The sequence below is a fragment of the Camelus bactrianus genome, chromosome 4 (genome assembly GCF_048773025.1).
Source record: "Camelus bactrianus isolate YW-2024 breed Bactrian camel chromosome 4, ASM4877302v1, whole genome shotgun sequence".
In the NCBI taxonomy this organism is placed as follows: Eukaryota; Metazoa; Chordata; class Mammalia; order Artiodactyla; family Camelidae; genus Camelus; species Camelus bactrianus.
In genome coordinates this window covers 37,702,273-37,718,430 of record NC_133542.1, presented here as the reverse complement: position 1 = coordinate 37,718,430, position 16,158 = coordinate 37,702,273, and the positions used below count along the sequence as shown (strand labels likewise).

Below are 16,158 nucleotides of genomic sequence, written 5' to 3'. Positions count from 1 at the left end.
ACTGCTCTTTTGTGATTTTGCCTGTACTGGCTTTCATAATATTGACTGAAACCCTGCACAAGGCAGGTTGAGTTTTTGTATTATTTTGTATTTTCAAATCTCAGATGTTATCAAACATTTTATTAAGTGCTTATTATGTACCAGGCTTTGGTTTTGCATGAATTACCTCATTGATTCTTACCACAACATTCTGATGTATATACTATTTTGACCCCCACTTTATGGGTGAGAAAACAGGTTTAGTGCTGTTACTGACCCTGGACTCAAACTTGGATCAGTCTTGTAAGCATTTCCCTCATCCCCCTGAATTAGTCAGGATAGGACATAATGTGCTGCATTAAGAAATAAAACTCCAGATCTCAAAGGCTTGCACAGTGAAGTCTTCCTATTACTCTCACATAAAGTCTCAGGTGAGTGCCACAGCCTTCCTGCATGTTTTAGCTATGCCATCTGGAACACGTGACCTTCAAGGTAACCCCTTTAAGGGAAGAGGTAGATGGAAGAGGAATGCTAGCTTTCAACTGCCTCAACCCAAAAGTGATGCATTACACATATAAGCTGGCTTATAGAAATTTAAGAAATTGTATTAGCTTTCTAATCCTTGCCACCATCACAGGAAAATGCATTATATTGCAAAGCTATCTCAGAGGAGTACATTTTCCTAAATATTAAATAAGCTTAGCTATTTTTTTCCTGTAAAATATTTCTCAATCTTCCCATCATTATAGCAATGTACACCCCATAACAGACCGATGGAGTTATTATCTAAAGGTGTAGAAGAGGAAAGCTTTTGATAATTCTAGTCTGGAGTTCATCGGGCATTCGTTTCTTCTTCTTGTGGGTACCTGGTTTCTTATGGTGTATGGAATCTGTGATACATCCCAGAGACATCGGTGTGCTTCTGCCACCTCACTGCCAAACATAACATCTAAACCCATGAACAGCCACTCCAACGTCCAGCATCTACACATCAAAATAATGAGATTCTATAAATCCTCCAAAGTAATTTAGGAAAAAGTGAAGAATCTATAACTATCTAACTAGACATTAATTGAAACAAGGCACTGTGAAAAGCCCAAGGGTAATGGAAATGCAGAAACTATATATGGCCCTATCCTTCAGTAAGAAAATGCAAGATGTTGGAAAACTGTCTTTCTTGAATATAAGCAGAAGAGGAAGGCAAGCTGCTACTCAGAAAAAAATCATTTACCCATATTAGTCATGTTAATCAGGACAATTCTATTAGGATATATTAAACTCCTCCCCATTTTTTTTGCTTTTGGCTTTGCCTTCTCAATCATAGTAAATGACAGCTATATTTACTGAGCTATGGGCATGGCTGTGTATGTGTGTAGGTGTAGATGTACGTGTGGATGTATATTCTGTACAACTTCTCATCATTTTGGTGACATTACAATCTTCATTATATAGTGAAAGAAACTAGAGTGGAAGGAGGTTAATTATTTCTTCCAGGTCATAAGCCTAGTAGCTCGTGAAGCTGGCATTCAAACTCTGATTGGGATGAATTCAAAGGGAGTCCCCCTCCACCAGAGTAGAAAAGACTTCCTCCAGAGCTTCTTAAAGTATTACAAATAGGCATGCCTGACTCTGCCCTGTCTAGACCAGCCAATGGGTGTTGGAAGTAAGCAAACAGAATTGGGGTGCGGTCAGGGGAGGATCTCATGGAATCAGAGAGTAGAATGGTAGTTTCCATGGACTGAGGGGTGGGAAAAATGGGAAGATGTTATAAGATGAGTAAGTTCTGGAGATCTAACGTACAGCATGGTGACTATAGTTATTAATACTGTTTGTATGCTGAAAATTTGCTAACAGAGTGTATCTTTAGTGTTCTCACCACATCAAAAAAAAAAAGTAATTACGTGAGGTAATGGACATGTTAACTTGAACGTGGTAATCTTTTCAGAATGTATACATTTATCAAATCATTCCATTGTACATCTTAAATATATACAATTTTTATTTGTCAATTATACCTCAATGAAGCTCAAAAAAATAACAAGGGGACAGGAGGCTTGAGGCTTTTCTGTTCTGTCATCAGAGTCCTGAATAAGCCCCCGGCCAAGTTACCAGGAATGAAACAATGAACCCCTCTGTGCTAACAAGCTTTTACTCCACCAGCTAATTCATTCATTTCTTCATTTGTGGGTTTACTCATTTATTTGTTAACTCAACTTGTTTTCCCTTATTGTTGGCCCTACTTCTGAATGCTCTTGGGTTTACCCCATCCTCAGTCAAACCTCCACACCCAGAGGGACTCCTGAGCTCAAAAGAACCTTCCTGCCCAGCCCTCTGAGTCATGAGGGGTCCAGACCCACCACACCCAGCTCCCCAGCTACCATGACCACTACTTGTTTTATGGCAAGACAATGGCACAAAACCCAACTGGCAATGAAACGCTTAAAAAGAACCTCCTCATCAAGGGAGTGGTTTTAATTCAGTTGAAACTTAGCAGATAAGAAAGTAAGATTAAAAGGTGATTAAAATGCTGAAGGCTCTGAATCAGGGCAGCCCTGAGTTCAAATCCTGGTTCCACCAGTTCTTATTGTGGGACCTTGATCAAGTTCAGTTTAAAGTTGTCACTTATAATGTGGGGATGAAGATGGTACCCAGCCCAGAGGTTGAGAAGGTGAAACAGGATCATGGGAAACACTCAGAACACATGGTGAGGCACACACTGGTCAGGGTCCTAGGTGGGGGCATGATAAAGAAGAGCCCGAGACTTTCCACACTCTTACTCAGCGTGTGCTCTAATGAGGGAGGGGAGAATGAAGAAACAGACAAACGAGCACAGAATATTTTGGCTGGTTGTAAGTGCTGAGAAGAAACATAGCAGGCTAACTGTCTAAGACTGTGGAGCAACTGGGTCACTCTTGAGGGGACACGCGGGGAGAAACATAGGGATTGCTGACACACCTGTGCCTAGTGAGTGCAGCTCCAAACAGATCTCCCCAGGTAGACCCCAAACTGACAGACCCGTTGTGAAGAGGAGAGAAATTCATCATCTTTATCATAAAATAAAGTCACAGTTTGTATCAATTCTTCCTTGCTCTCCTTTTTTCCTGTATGAAGAAGACTTACTCAAATCCCTGAATATATGTGACTGAGCAATTTTGTTTAATGAATTACTGACCAAACTCATCCTTTTATATGAATTTGTTATCCTGCAGAACCCAGAACACTTTGATGATGGAAGGGGCTGGAAGTCTTGCAGGCTTCAGAGTTGTATGCCTGACACTTACAAGTCAGAAGTGGGAGCAAACCTGAGCTGGGAGGTTGGAGGGCCAGCCATTGAAGCCTTACATGGAGAAAGGAACAGCTTCTGACATTCCCAGGTTTGTGATCGGCAGGTCATGAAAGCCAACTTGGACCACTGCCCTAAAGTGGTCCACTCTTTCTGGGAAGGCAAGAAGCCTTTAAAACATTGGGTCCAGGGTGAAAACGGTATTTGGCAACAGTTCCTATGGGTTTCTCACGCCCCTCCCACCTGCTTGGTGTCTCCTCGAGAGGTTTCCTGTATAAAGAAAGTGCCTCTTAATCTCCCCCCCTCGCTTCCTTCTTCTGTCTGAGGCACCTGTCAGGGGTGTTCAGCCTTCAAAGACCCTTGAGCGAGTCCTGAGGCCCCAGGAGCCACTAACACTTCCCCACACTGTCTGCTTGGCTCTTATTTCCCCATGGGCTTAATGAGGCCGCCCCAAGCCCACACAACTGCTCATGCCTGTGCCGAGCTCCCCACCCCCTCCCCCACTGCTGTGGTCCCCACACCAATAACCTGCTTAATTTTGGTCAAATTGAAGGTGACAGCTCACCCCATGTGGAACCAGTCTTGCTCTTTCAGGATAATGCCTCTTGCAGCTCAGTTTTGATGTGCTGGCTTCTAAGGGATTATCATTCTTTAGCTCAATGGGATAGAGGCTTGTTTTAAAGTGACAACCCCCTTTCCAGTGCATTGGTTCTGGTTTGTGCAAACTGCCCCACAGGCCCTCCTGGCGGAGCAGGGCAGAGGGTGTTTGTGAGGCAAGGCAAGGCATGAACGGGCCAGCTTCGGGGCTGTGGCGAGCCCCTCCCGCTCCCTCCAGCTCCAGCCAGACATCTTCTGCATCTCTTTACAGAGGGTGCTCCAACAACAGGTTTTTAGTTGGAAAAGGATTATAAAAAAGGTTGAATACTTCTGAACTGGATTGATTCCCCACTACACACACCATTAAACAGGCCCACAAGTTCAGGGCGGTGTGACATGCTCCACAAGACACTGCATCTCAACCTCACAACTCAGATTGGAGCTGTGATTTCAGCTTTGCCCCATCTTCCTTCACTCAGCAGATAATTATTAAAAACATACTCTGTACAGGTGAATCTGAGCACAACAGGACGTCTTCCACAAACAAGACAGAGTAATATAGATCTGCTCTCTTCTGTGTGAATGTCTTAATGTTGGTTTCCAGGGACTGGGTTCTAGGCCCTCAAAGTCTCTTTTGAAAAAAAGTTTCTCTCAGGAAGCTGTGTGGCTGTCGTGGCTGGCTAGGCATCCCAGGGTCCCTGAGGGACACTCCACTGTTGGGCTGTGAAAAACCCTCAGGGGCATCAAAAGCAACCAGGTGGCATCACTGAGTACGTGCAGCATGGAACAGGTGCTTCTTACATGCACCAGGAGATCATGATGTTTTTAAATTTCCCATTTCTTGCAAAGAAGGATAGGTCTCCTAGGAGAGATAATAAACTGGGTCTCATACCACAACAAAAGTATAAAGGAAGAGAAGAGAAAAGAAAAGGAGGAAAGATTAAAAGGGAAATGACTTGGGGGAACTCTTGCAGTGAAGCTTGTAATCATGGTATATGACCCTCTGAGCACAGGGTTGAACTCCGGTCTCCTGGTAGGAGAACAGCAATCCTTCTCCCTTGAGAGTTCCCCAGGTTTGAACACAAAACTCAGTGTAGCCCAAATAAAGTCCATCCCGAGGTACGGTTCAGTGAGCCAATAAGCTTCCTTTTAAGTTGTAGCTCTGACCCTAGGAGTTAAAAAGTAACCTAATTCTCATTCTTTCTCTCTTACACGCAGCCCCCTCCCCAAGACACACTCACATCTACACTCACAATCAAATAGGAAATATTCCCATACTATATTAATGGAAAGACAGGCTGCAAAACTCTCACACTATTTCCTCGCCCCTGCACTGCCATATGTTTGATACATACCACTTTTCAATGTTTTGGCAGCTTCATCTATGCATAAAAAAAGAGAGACAGGGGCAGAAGGTGACAGTAATCATCACAATTCGCTTTTTCTTGTCACATGTCCTAAAAAAGAAACAAATTATTCTGGGATAATTCCATACTGTGAAGACTGGCCCAGAAACAAAAGCAAAAGGCCTCAGTGCTTCTCCCCGTCCATGTAGCTACAAGAACAAGGGGAAGAACCCTTCTTTTGAGGAAACTTTAAAGTCATCTCACTACTTTGGAATATATCAAAAATATCTTAAAAGATCTCTCTTTGATTTCCTTGTTTTGTTTTGTTTCCTTCCTGTGCTCTCAGGGAATATGGATGAAGGAAATGACAGAAGTGAAAAGGACAAGACAGAGAATTGTTTCTTTTCTTGAGTTTTTTGCCACTGAAATAAAAATATGATAATAATAGTTACTATTTACTAAAATTCTGCCAAGTACATCATGGTTTCATTCAATCCTTGCAGCTCACGCAGGGACGTTATCATCTCCACCTTACAGATGAAGACCGACTGAGGAAGTGAGGATGGGAATTAGCACAAAGTCGCAGGGTGTCCTAGCTGCTGGGAACCACTGTCCTGAACAAGGCACTTCGCATCGCTTATCTTGTGAAAGCTTCACAGCATCCATAGAATAAGTGCATGATTTCCAATATTTTTATAGCTGGTCAAAGTCGCAGGCTAAGTGCAAACTCAGGGAGATTCCGGGCAGAATGCAAACCCAGGTCTTCCTAACTCCAAAACGTGTGCTCTGACTACTGCACCACAAACATTCTCATACTTCGTCAGAACAAATGTCCTGAGCTTTAGTTCAAAATGTATGGTCACCGTGCATAGCCCACAAGGAGAGATTTAGCCTTTCACTATGGAGTTTCTGAAAAGTGTTTTTAAAACCTTCTTCAACAAGCATTTACTGAGGCTTCTTCTGGGCCAGGCCTTAGACGGTTCACTGCAGGCAGGGCTGTGGTAGAGGTGATCCAGAACCTGAGCCCAAGGAACTTACGGTCTAGGGGAGTTAGGGATTGGAGGTAGGAGTGGCAGGAAAGAAGAAAGAGCGAGTAAATCAGAGAACAACACAAAGTCACTCACTTACACAATACACACTCAGTAAGGCAGAGGCCCACTAAGCCTCAGAGCAGAGTTTCTCAACCATGGCATTACTGACATTTGCGGCTAGATAAGTCTTTGTTGTAGGGACAGCCCTGTGTACTGGGGATGTTTAATACCATCTCTGAATTCTACCTACAAAATGCCAGGAGCACTCTCCTTCCTCAATTGTGACAACCAACAGTGCCTCCAGACCCTGGGAGTGGGAAGCAAGGCAGCCCCTAGCTGAGAACCAATGTCCTAGAAGTAGACCATAGCAGAGATAAGCAAGGCAACAGATAAAGTTTAAGGGTGTTAATAATGGTAGCTGATCTTTAAATATGGGCTTATTCCATGCCCCGTACTTTAGAAACCTGATCTCATTCCATTCTCACAATCACATTGTGATGGTTACAAATTGTGATGACGCCCATTTCACAGGCCAGGACTGAGGCACAAAGAAGCTTAAGTAGCTGACCCAAAACTACACAACAGTAATGGACAGAGCTGGGATTTGAACCCTGGCCTGTCATGTTAATCAATGCACTGAGATAAACAACATTTTAGAAGTCTTACTGGGCTCACTCATTTTCTTTACAGGCTCACAGACTAAATATAAAACTATCAACATAAGAGAATGAATATTTATAAGCTTATATGCAGTGTAATCTTTTCGAGGAGAGTCTATCTTATCCATCCTGGGACTGATTAATCTAATTCAGTCATGGGAATCATGCCCATATAACTAGGGAAAAGCATTCTTAATTCTGAAGAATAGGGTAAGTTTCATATCTTGGCATATCTTTTTGCCAGTCCAACCTCTAATTCTGTGGAGACAAAAAAAAATCCCTGAAGATAATAAAATGCTATTGACTGAGACTAAATACATCCAGTTATTTTTATTGGAATGACTTAACAACAGGCAAAAAAGCTGACCTGGAAGTCTCTTCTTTAAACAAATACCTGCAAGGGCTCTTCATTCAGGGTTACTAGAAAGTTTTCATTTGCATTGCCAAATCTATCATTCAAGCAATGCAAGTAAATTTTCATTAGTTGTATTTTCTAGGTATTTCTCAGAAAATTCTAAGTGGAACATCTCCTTTATAGAAAAGGTTTTTAAATAGTCCATTTGCTGGGCTTAGATAGTTAGGAGAGAACAGTGTTCATTTTATATTCATTCTTTAACTCCAGTAGGCTATTAGGAATGGCTCCTTGTTATTCTATATTTTTTTTACTGTATCTACAGTCTATTAGTGCCCTATCCCAGATCTGGTAAGTACAGGAACATCAACATAGGAATGTCACTGAAGCTTTATTAAATCAATGGATTTCACCGACATTCTTGTCTTTGAAATCAGGACCTGGGGGAGAAAAGCCACCAGCAGCTTTCTGACTCAGGGCGGCCAGCTCACTAATTCATAATTAGCCTACTACATGTGAGGGGTCAGGGGGGACCAGGACGGTATGTCAGACCTCTGACAGCCAAGTCTACACCAGTGGACGCAGCAATACTAGATGCATGTCAGGTGGTGTCTTGGGGCTTTCAATGACTTGATTTAAAAGTAGGACATTGTTCATACTAGCCTGGCTCAACTTTGCCTCTGTGCCATTTCACTGGAGAGAAAAAGAACCAGATCTGCTAGTTCACATAATAAAACTCCCCCGAGAAGCAGGGAGTTTGGCCAACTTAAAATGCAAGGCAAGATATTTTCATGCACTTCTAAACTACACTAGGAACAAATGTTGGGAAACATTGTGCTGGTAACAAATTTATGATTTCTACCTTTAATTTATAGAAAGCAACTATAAAATAAAGAATCAATCTGAATGGAAGAGAACTATGTACATTTCACAGATTTCCACAACTAAGGATTTCCACAAATTCTGAGAGGACTTCCTCCATTCGCCACATACACGTTTACCCATGTTAAAATAATAAGCCCAGTGCTCAAGTATATATATTAAATGGTTAAATCTTTCCTCATTCAAACACTTAATAGCTGAGCAAACTTCCTCTTCCCCTCTAACTCCTAGTCATCTTTTTAGGTCTATCCTTAAATGCCAGTTAAAAATTTTTTTCCCTAACCTCCTAATTGTAAGTAAGTTTCCATGTCACACTCTATCTTAAAAGCTGCATATTTTATTCATAGCATCTACAGTAATTTATAACTTTATGCATGTGTATTTATTTGTTTAATGGCTCTTTTCCCATTTAAGGCCTTACCCTCCCCTGCATCTCAAGTCCCCTGCACCAGAGTGGAGACTCGGTGCATATTCAATGAATGAATAATGAATAAATGAGAAGCAGAGATGAGGGTGACTGTGGATTCCCTAAGAGAAGCAAAGAGCAGCCCCTGCTCCTGGTTGGCCTTGGCTATATTTTGTTTTTCCTCCAAAGACGTCTGTGATAGTCCTTCTTGTATATTTATAATAGTATTCTTTTTTCTTGAGCCAGCTTGCAGCAGAAGTACCCTGAGTCACAGCCAGAGAGCGGGGCACATTGACATAGCAGTGAAAGAGAATATGATAATAACAAGGTAACGTTCCAAAAGGGAACTTCAGAGGGAAGAAGTAGTCCCCTTGGTATTGTTTATCTTTGCTTCATCCAATCTGAAACTGAAACTCTCAACCAAATTTACTTCCTAAATTTAACCCTTTAATAAACTGGCCTCTAACTCCACCTGGTGGAGAGATAGAAGCCCGTGGAGGTAAACCAACCCAAATGTGAATTAAAAGGCGCCACACCTACCTGATTTCCCAAAAAGAAAAAACATGTACTCAGAAAGTGAAATACTTGCCCCCCTGGGATGTGTTCCACCCACTCAAAGTCCCTGAAAATAAACAGGCTGCAACAATCATTTGCCTGTTGCTCTTGGTTCCCACTGCTGCCCTCCTACGTTCTGCCATGTATTTTAAGAGTCCAGGGACCTGCGTATTCCATTTCCCAGTTACCTGCCAGCTAGCTTCTGGTTTAGTGTCTACTAATGGGAAGTAGTGACAGAAGTTTGGAAGGCAGGGATGGGGAAAAGTGATTTGCTTCCTGTTCTAGATTCTGTTGGCATTTCCAGCAGCAACAGAGCCAGCACTCCATCCGCATCTTTCAGCACTTTGGCACCTGCAGCAAAAAGCCTCATCACGTGATGAATATCAGCCTCTCAGGTCCCAGCACCTGTTCTAGGTGTTGCTTCATTTGTGGTTTCAACAGTGGCAGGGGCAGGCCCTTCTCCATGATCCCGGGGTCTGGTGAACCCATTGCCTTCATTTATTCCTTCAAAGGGGATGCTGTTTCCAGAAGTTACTTAGCATAGAGTTACCTGAGTGTAACCCATTCAAAGAGGCTAAATTAATCTGTTTTCCAATCCCCACCACCCAGATGTCTCCAGAATCTGATTTTTGGTCTTTAACACTACTGTGAGCTGACGGGGAACAGCATTCCTGGGAGAGCAGCTCTTTCCAAGCCGCAGAGAGGGAAGACCAAAGTCTAGGTACATCTGGATCATACTGTTTTCACAAAACAGCTACTCCTTAAAATGAATTTGAATTTTTTAAAAAGTGCTTCTCAAAATTTCGAAACTTAAAACAAAGTTTTGTTCCTCCCACACTGCTTCATTCATTTCATTCTAGAAATTGCCACCCCAATGTCTCTACTAGCAATAGCAAAACACTTACAAAAACATATGTAAGTTTCAGTGATGCCAAAAAGTTCTCATAATGAAAGGGCAATGAAGTAGTATCATTGTCCATTTTAAAGTGTACATTATTTCTAGAATTTCAAATATATAAAATTTCACAAAATTCATGGACTTCAGTTCTCATAACCTAACAGAGGAGAGTCATTACTAGAAAGGACATATCCTAAGTAAATGGCTTAGGTTTGTTTGTTTTCTTTTTTCCACATCACTTTGAACTGCTTGGGTTCTTCAACCCAATTCAGAATCAGCTTATCAAGAATATATACCCTGGACTTTGGTAAGCCTGAGAGAGTATTCTTTTACTTTGGGGTTTGGAAAGATTATTTCCACCTATAAAAAGGTATAAAAGTCAGCATTTTGTAAAATTGCTGCAATCTTGGAACAGTGAAGAAGAAAAGCAAAGCCAAGAATATAAATACAAAATGAAATCATTAATAATGTAGTTACATGTTTTCATCCTTACCTTTACAACTATTTTAATTTTACGGTAATATTTGTAATGGTGTGATATTTTATGTGTGGGTTTTCTACTCTTAAGATTGTTTCAAGCCTTTAAGAGAATTTCATATTTCATGTTTTGATCCCATTAAATATGTAGAAAAGTAAAATTAAATAAATCCATAATCATTTAAATATTTTAGATATTTTCAATGGAACTCTGTTAAATATTGATAGATTAGCCCTGTAAGTAGTACTAAAATATTTAGAGAGATTGTGGGTATTTAATGTTTAAGTGAATGTTTATAACACAAAGGTTTTAAGTTTAATGAATTAGACATTAAACGAAGTGTAAGGAGAAGGCTGTTTTTTCTGTTGTGAAGCTAAAGTCTCTAGGACCATCTCTGGCTCTCTATAAAATGTCACACACTGATAGAAGGGTGTATTATTTGGGGTTAGGGAAGGATAAGTCAACACGTTAGTCTCTTCCAGCACCAACACCATCGATTCTTAATTATCAGAGACCAGGAGCCTAGCAGGCCTGGGGCTTCAGCTGCATTTGACTTTTTATAGAGCCAAGTCTTTTAGATGTTATACTTTTTTATTTTACCTGTGACTGTTCTATAGGTAAAGCAGATGGGGCTTTGCCATCATGATTATCTACTGCCATCTTGACTGAAAATCTCTCTTTTTGAACTTTTAAAATTGACCTGGAAGTATTTATTTTTTTAAATATCTGTCTCTCCTACTTAATCACAAACTCCTTTAAGCATTGGTCTCCTTTGTATAGACAGACTCTGACACAGTAAAGTGTTCAATAACTATTGTGAATGAATTATCGAGAGGGTAACATTTTGTGAATACTGGAAACGCTGGAAAGGGAGGGCAGAAACTACAGCTCAGGTATTATTGATGGGAAAGTAAATTGTTGCAACTCTTTGGAACTGAAGTTAGCAACCTCTTATAAACATGTAAACATGGTCATAAGCTTTGACTGCCCTGATAGGGATCTGGCCTAACGAGATAACGAGAAAGATGCAAAACAACGACAAAATTGCAAACAACTTGCATGTCTACTTCTGTGGAATTGGTTAAGTAAATTACAGTTTATTCATTAGATGGAAAATTAACTCTCTGCTAAAAATATTTTTATATATGATCTAGCAATACGAAAAAAATATTGATGGCATAAGCTTATTTTAAAGGCAGCATTTGGAACAATTAAGACACTATGAAACACATGGATTAAAAACTGGAGGAAGATAACCAAAATTCTAACAGTGTTAATTCCATTCCCTTCTTATTTCTCAAATTATGTAAAAACATGGTTTTGTAAATTGTCCTTAAAAAATCAGCATTAGATACATTTTAAAAAATTTTATTCCCTCTAACTACATATGCAGTTGTAGGAATCAAACAATATACATTTTGGAAAATGTGACGTTTAGTCCAGGAACAAATTCTAGTTTCAGCTTTTTAGGTCATAGGAAGCATGAATTTCAGGGACCCCACTTGTTTTTTACAAGTTTTATACACATGGTTAAATGTAAGTTGATATTACAACAGTCTTTGAAAAAATAAAAAGAAAGGGGAAAGAAATGCTGAGTTGAAATTACAATGAAATGAGGCTCAGAGAGACTTAAAAACATTATGAAGCATCCCAACCAATGACCACCACAACATGAGAGCCATGCCATCCTGGACGGTCCAGCCTAGCCCAGCTACCGATCTTTCAAATCACAACTACACCTGAAACTAAGCATCACCATGTATTACAGTCATCATCACTACCATCATCATCATTGTCATCAACATCAAGCAAACATTTATTAAACACATACTAAGTAATGGATATGTGTCTAAGTATTATATATTTTATTTCATTTCATTTCTCTTTCACAATCTTATGAGGTCTCTAACTTACAAGCAAGAAAATTCCATAGTGCCTTTTCATTCCTTCTTTTTGACCTGTATTAAAAATCTCAAGGTGAATTCCAAATAGTTGCAGTCTTGGGTCTTTTGGTTGGTTCTTTTCTTGAAATATAGTCAATCTTCTGCTTGTGCATGGAATGCATGCTTGTAAAATGTGTTAACACTGTTACATACTTATGTTGTAAGGAATGTTCTACTCTGAGAAAAATAAAATATTACAAAAATCTTCAGTCAGGGTGTGTACATTTGGTATCATTCCCTGCAATGGACCCCCATGGTGGCATGTCTTAGTGTGTCCCCCACATGAGAGTCCAAGAGAGTCTCTGACTGGCTGAGCTCAGGTCACATGCCCATGCTTTGGCTTCATAAGAGGAGAGACAAAGAAGAGGTGGCCCCTTTGGCTTCTATAGGGGAAAAAGTACTTCCCATTGAATGCACAGATTCCCAATGGTACTGCGATGGTTAATTTTATGTGTCAATTTGACTGGGCCATGGGTATTCTGGGTGTGTCCATGGGTATTCTGAGGATGTTTCTGAATGAGATAAATATTTAAATTGTAGACTTAGTAAAGCAGACTGTTCTTCCTAATGTGAGTTGGCCTCATCTAATCAATTGGAGGCCTGAAATCAAGAAAAAGGCCGACCCTCCCACAAGTAATGGAAACTATTCCTGCCTGACTGCCTTGAGCTGGGACATCAGTTTTTCCTGCCTTCAGACCAGACTGGCTCTTCCTCAGACTCCAGCCTGTCAACTGGAGATCTTGGGGCTTATCAGCCTCCATAATCGTGTGAGCCAATTCCTCATGGTAAGTCAATAACTGCACATGCATATATAGATACAGATACACACACATATACATCTTATTGGTTCTGTTCTGCTTCTCTGGAGAACCCTGGTAAATACAGGCAGGGCACTTAGAACCAAGACATCCAAAAAGTGACAAATTCCCCCTATAATAAAACTTCTGAACATGTTCTTAAATTTGTTCTTGTCCTTTCCGATTACACACCTCACTGAAGAGCAATAAATAAATTAGGATTTACCATTTAAGTAAAGAACTTTAAAGAACTCCATTTTTACCTCAACTGTCATGTTACTGGTTCCAATTTTCTAATTTGTAATTTTAATAAAATAGGATTAAAATACCGTAGTTTGCATTGAATGGTTTGATGCTCATTGTACCGGTATTGTCTAGCTCAGATTAAAATGCTGGGTTGCAGGCAGCACGACAAACTGATGGCTTGCAACGCTCATGTTTCAAACGTATGAAATTCTACTATGAACTTGCTAAGGTCAAGACTTCTGATGTCCATGTCCTTTCCTATGAGGGAGTTCATTAACTCCTCCTTTTCCCGCTATAAACTGAGGCTGGTTGAAACTGCTATGGTGGGTGTGCAGGGGCTTGGAGGGAGACTTTCTAATTCTGCTCCTTTACCTGTAAGGCCTTCATCATACAAATGAAAACAGAAATGGGCATAATAAAGAGCATTAGGATTGAAGCCACAGTTGAGTATTTTGACAATCACCTGTTAATTGGGGTGGTCCAGGCCATGAGGAGGGCAGGCGTGAACAGTTGACAGATTTGAAGCAAGATTTGCTCATTAGAGGAAATTTGTCTCAAATCATACAACCTGTCATTTCAACAGCACAACAAAATGGAATATAGCATTTAAACAGAAAGAACTGATTAATATATGAAAGCAATTATTCCAGTGAGAATAGTTCATTTTAATAAAGGTTAAAAAAAAAAAAAAGAATCAAACCACTGCTCATCAAATTACTTACCTCTCAGCACAGGCAACAGGAATTCAGTATAGCTCAATGTAGAAAAATTTCTCTCTCAAGCAAGTGGGAATCCTGCCTCTTCTTCATTTCTGACTCTGTATTTATTAAGGGGATCTATTTATCACTGCAGTGATGAAGTCCGGAAATGGAAATGCCAAACTTTCATTTCAGGAGAGTATAATCTTTCTCTCTCACGCCAAACTCCTGGGGGGAAAAAAATTAAAGGATATTCAGCCATGCTGAAAAACAAAAAGAACTATAATAGATATGAAATTGTGAAAAATCCTGGAAGGACAAAAGGCCAACAATTTGGATTTATAAGGAAGCTAATAGCACAAGAGAAGTACGGGAAAGTTATAGCAGAAATGGTGGAAACAGCACCCAAGGTAATTCTACTGGTATTTCAAGGTGTAAATTTCCCATATGTCTTGAAAATTTTATGTCTTCCAGAGTTTCAAAAAAAAAAAAAATCAGTTGAGAAATCAAGGAAAAGGGAAAAACTAATTTTTCTATGAGGTTAAAAATCAACACGGAGGCGTTACTGGTTCTAGGAGTTCAGTGGTATCTAGTTGAAAGCAAGACGTTTGTAGCTGAAAGTTAAGACCAACATTTCTGGGAACCTGGAGGAGCACGGAGGAGACAGGCAGGAGTGATCCCATCACTCAGTCTTGCTGTGGTTGTCGTTATAAGTGGGTGTGCGTGGCCCTGTCTGCTGCTAACAGTGATTTACTCTTGCAAATAATATGAATGTCAATTACTTTATCCTCATAGTATACTTTAAACAAATTCTATAAATAGTATGCCGAGAGCTAATACATTTGAAAAGCAAAATGTTCTTAAATTCGCAACTTCAACTAACAATTCTGTGCAATACTGTGAACCTTGCTAGCAGATTCTAATGTTATGTTACTCAGTATTTTCTAGTGTTTTCCAGTGTCTGAATATTTGCTCTAAGCTACAGTTCTTTGTAAATACCTTAAGAGAGAAAATACAAGAACTGTGAATGTTACTGAGGAATACACCATTGGGAAATCAGAAACTGATCTAAAGTCTGGATGAGCAAAAGCAATATTGATGTCAACAAAAATACCAAAATTGCTTAAAAAGGAAATAAGCTTACAGGAAGCAATATGTATTCTAACACCCAACTTGAAGATAGTTTTGGATGAGTGAACAAATGTTAATGTGGAATGAGAGCACTTTTTGTCATGAAACAAAGACCATCAGATAGGGCAACTAATGCTTTGTGTGTCTTAAATTTCAAAAATTTAAACTTTTAAACATTAAACATATATGGTATAATATTTACATTTTAAAATAAGTTTTATTTGACATTTGTCTTGTCTTTACATTCTCTTCTTTCAATGTTTTCTATTATAAAGTGTTAGTATCAGAGATCATTCTATTATTAAAATATATAATTTTGCTCCAATATATTAGTTCATAATAATGATAAAAAAAAAACCTCTGAACTTTGAATAAAACCCTATGAAAGAAAAGGACTTTTCTTTATTATTATGGTCACACATTACTAATTTAAAATATGCAAATAAAAAAATTTTGTAAGTACATCATTACATTATTTCAAGAATTCCAGAGAATTCCTGGGAATTCTGATTCTTCGTTCTTGAATCCAAAAGATTAATACTTTGGGTGAATTTGGAAACCCTATAATAATCTAGACCCAGAAATGGTGAAAGCCAGGAGCGGATAGGTCACAGGAGAAAAGGCCGGCAGGTCACTCACAAGGCCCCCACCCACTCCAAGTAGCGGTGCCTGAAGCGGCCCACGGCCACCAGGTGGCAGCAGCGAGCACAAGCACAGGTCTGAGGTGGGACGAGGCCAAAGGGAACATAAAGGAGCCTTCACTCAGAAGCCTCTTAGGCTTAGTTTCCTTTTAAACTATTAAGATATCGAAACTGTCAACTGCCTTAATTTACCTATTCTGAGTATTTATCTTTTCACTTGACCTTGATTGTTTACC

The 16,158-nt window shown here is 39.8% G+C and overlaps 1 long non-coding RNA gene across 1 annotated transcript in view; it reads right to left on the bottom strand.

The window, feature by feature from the left end:
• The window catches only part of LOC123616248 (uncharacterized), a 31,283-nt gene that overhangs the window by 12,147 nt on the left and 2,978 nt on the right, over positions 1-16,158 (bottom strand). Inside the window, exon 2 of the long non-coding RNA XR_006724168.2 lies at positions 14,175-14,378. This is a non-coding gene — a long non-coding RNA (uncharacterized LOC123616248). The remainder of the gene's footprint in view (positions 1-14,174; positions 14,379-16,158) is intronic.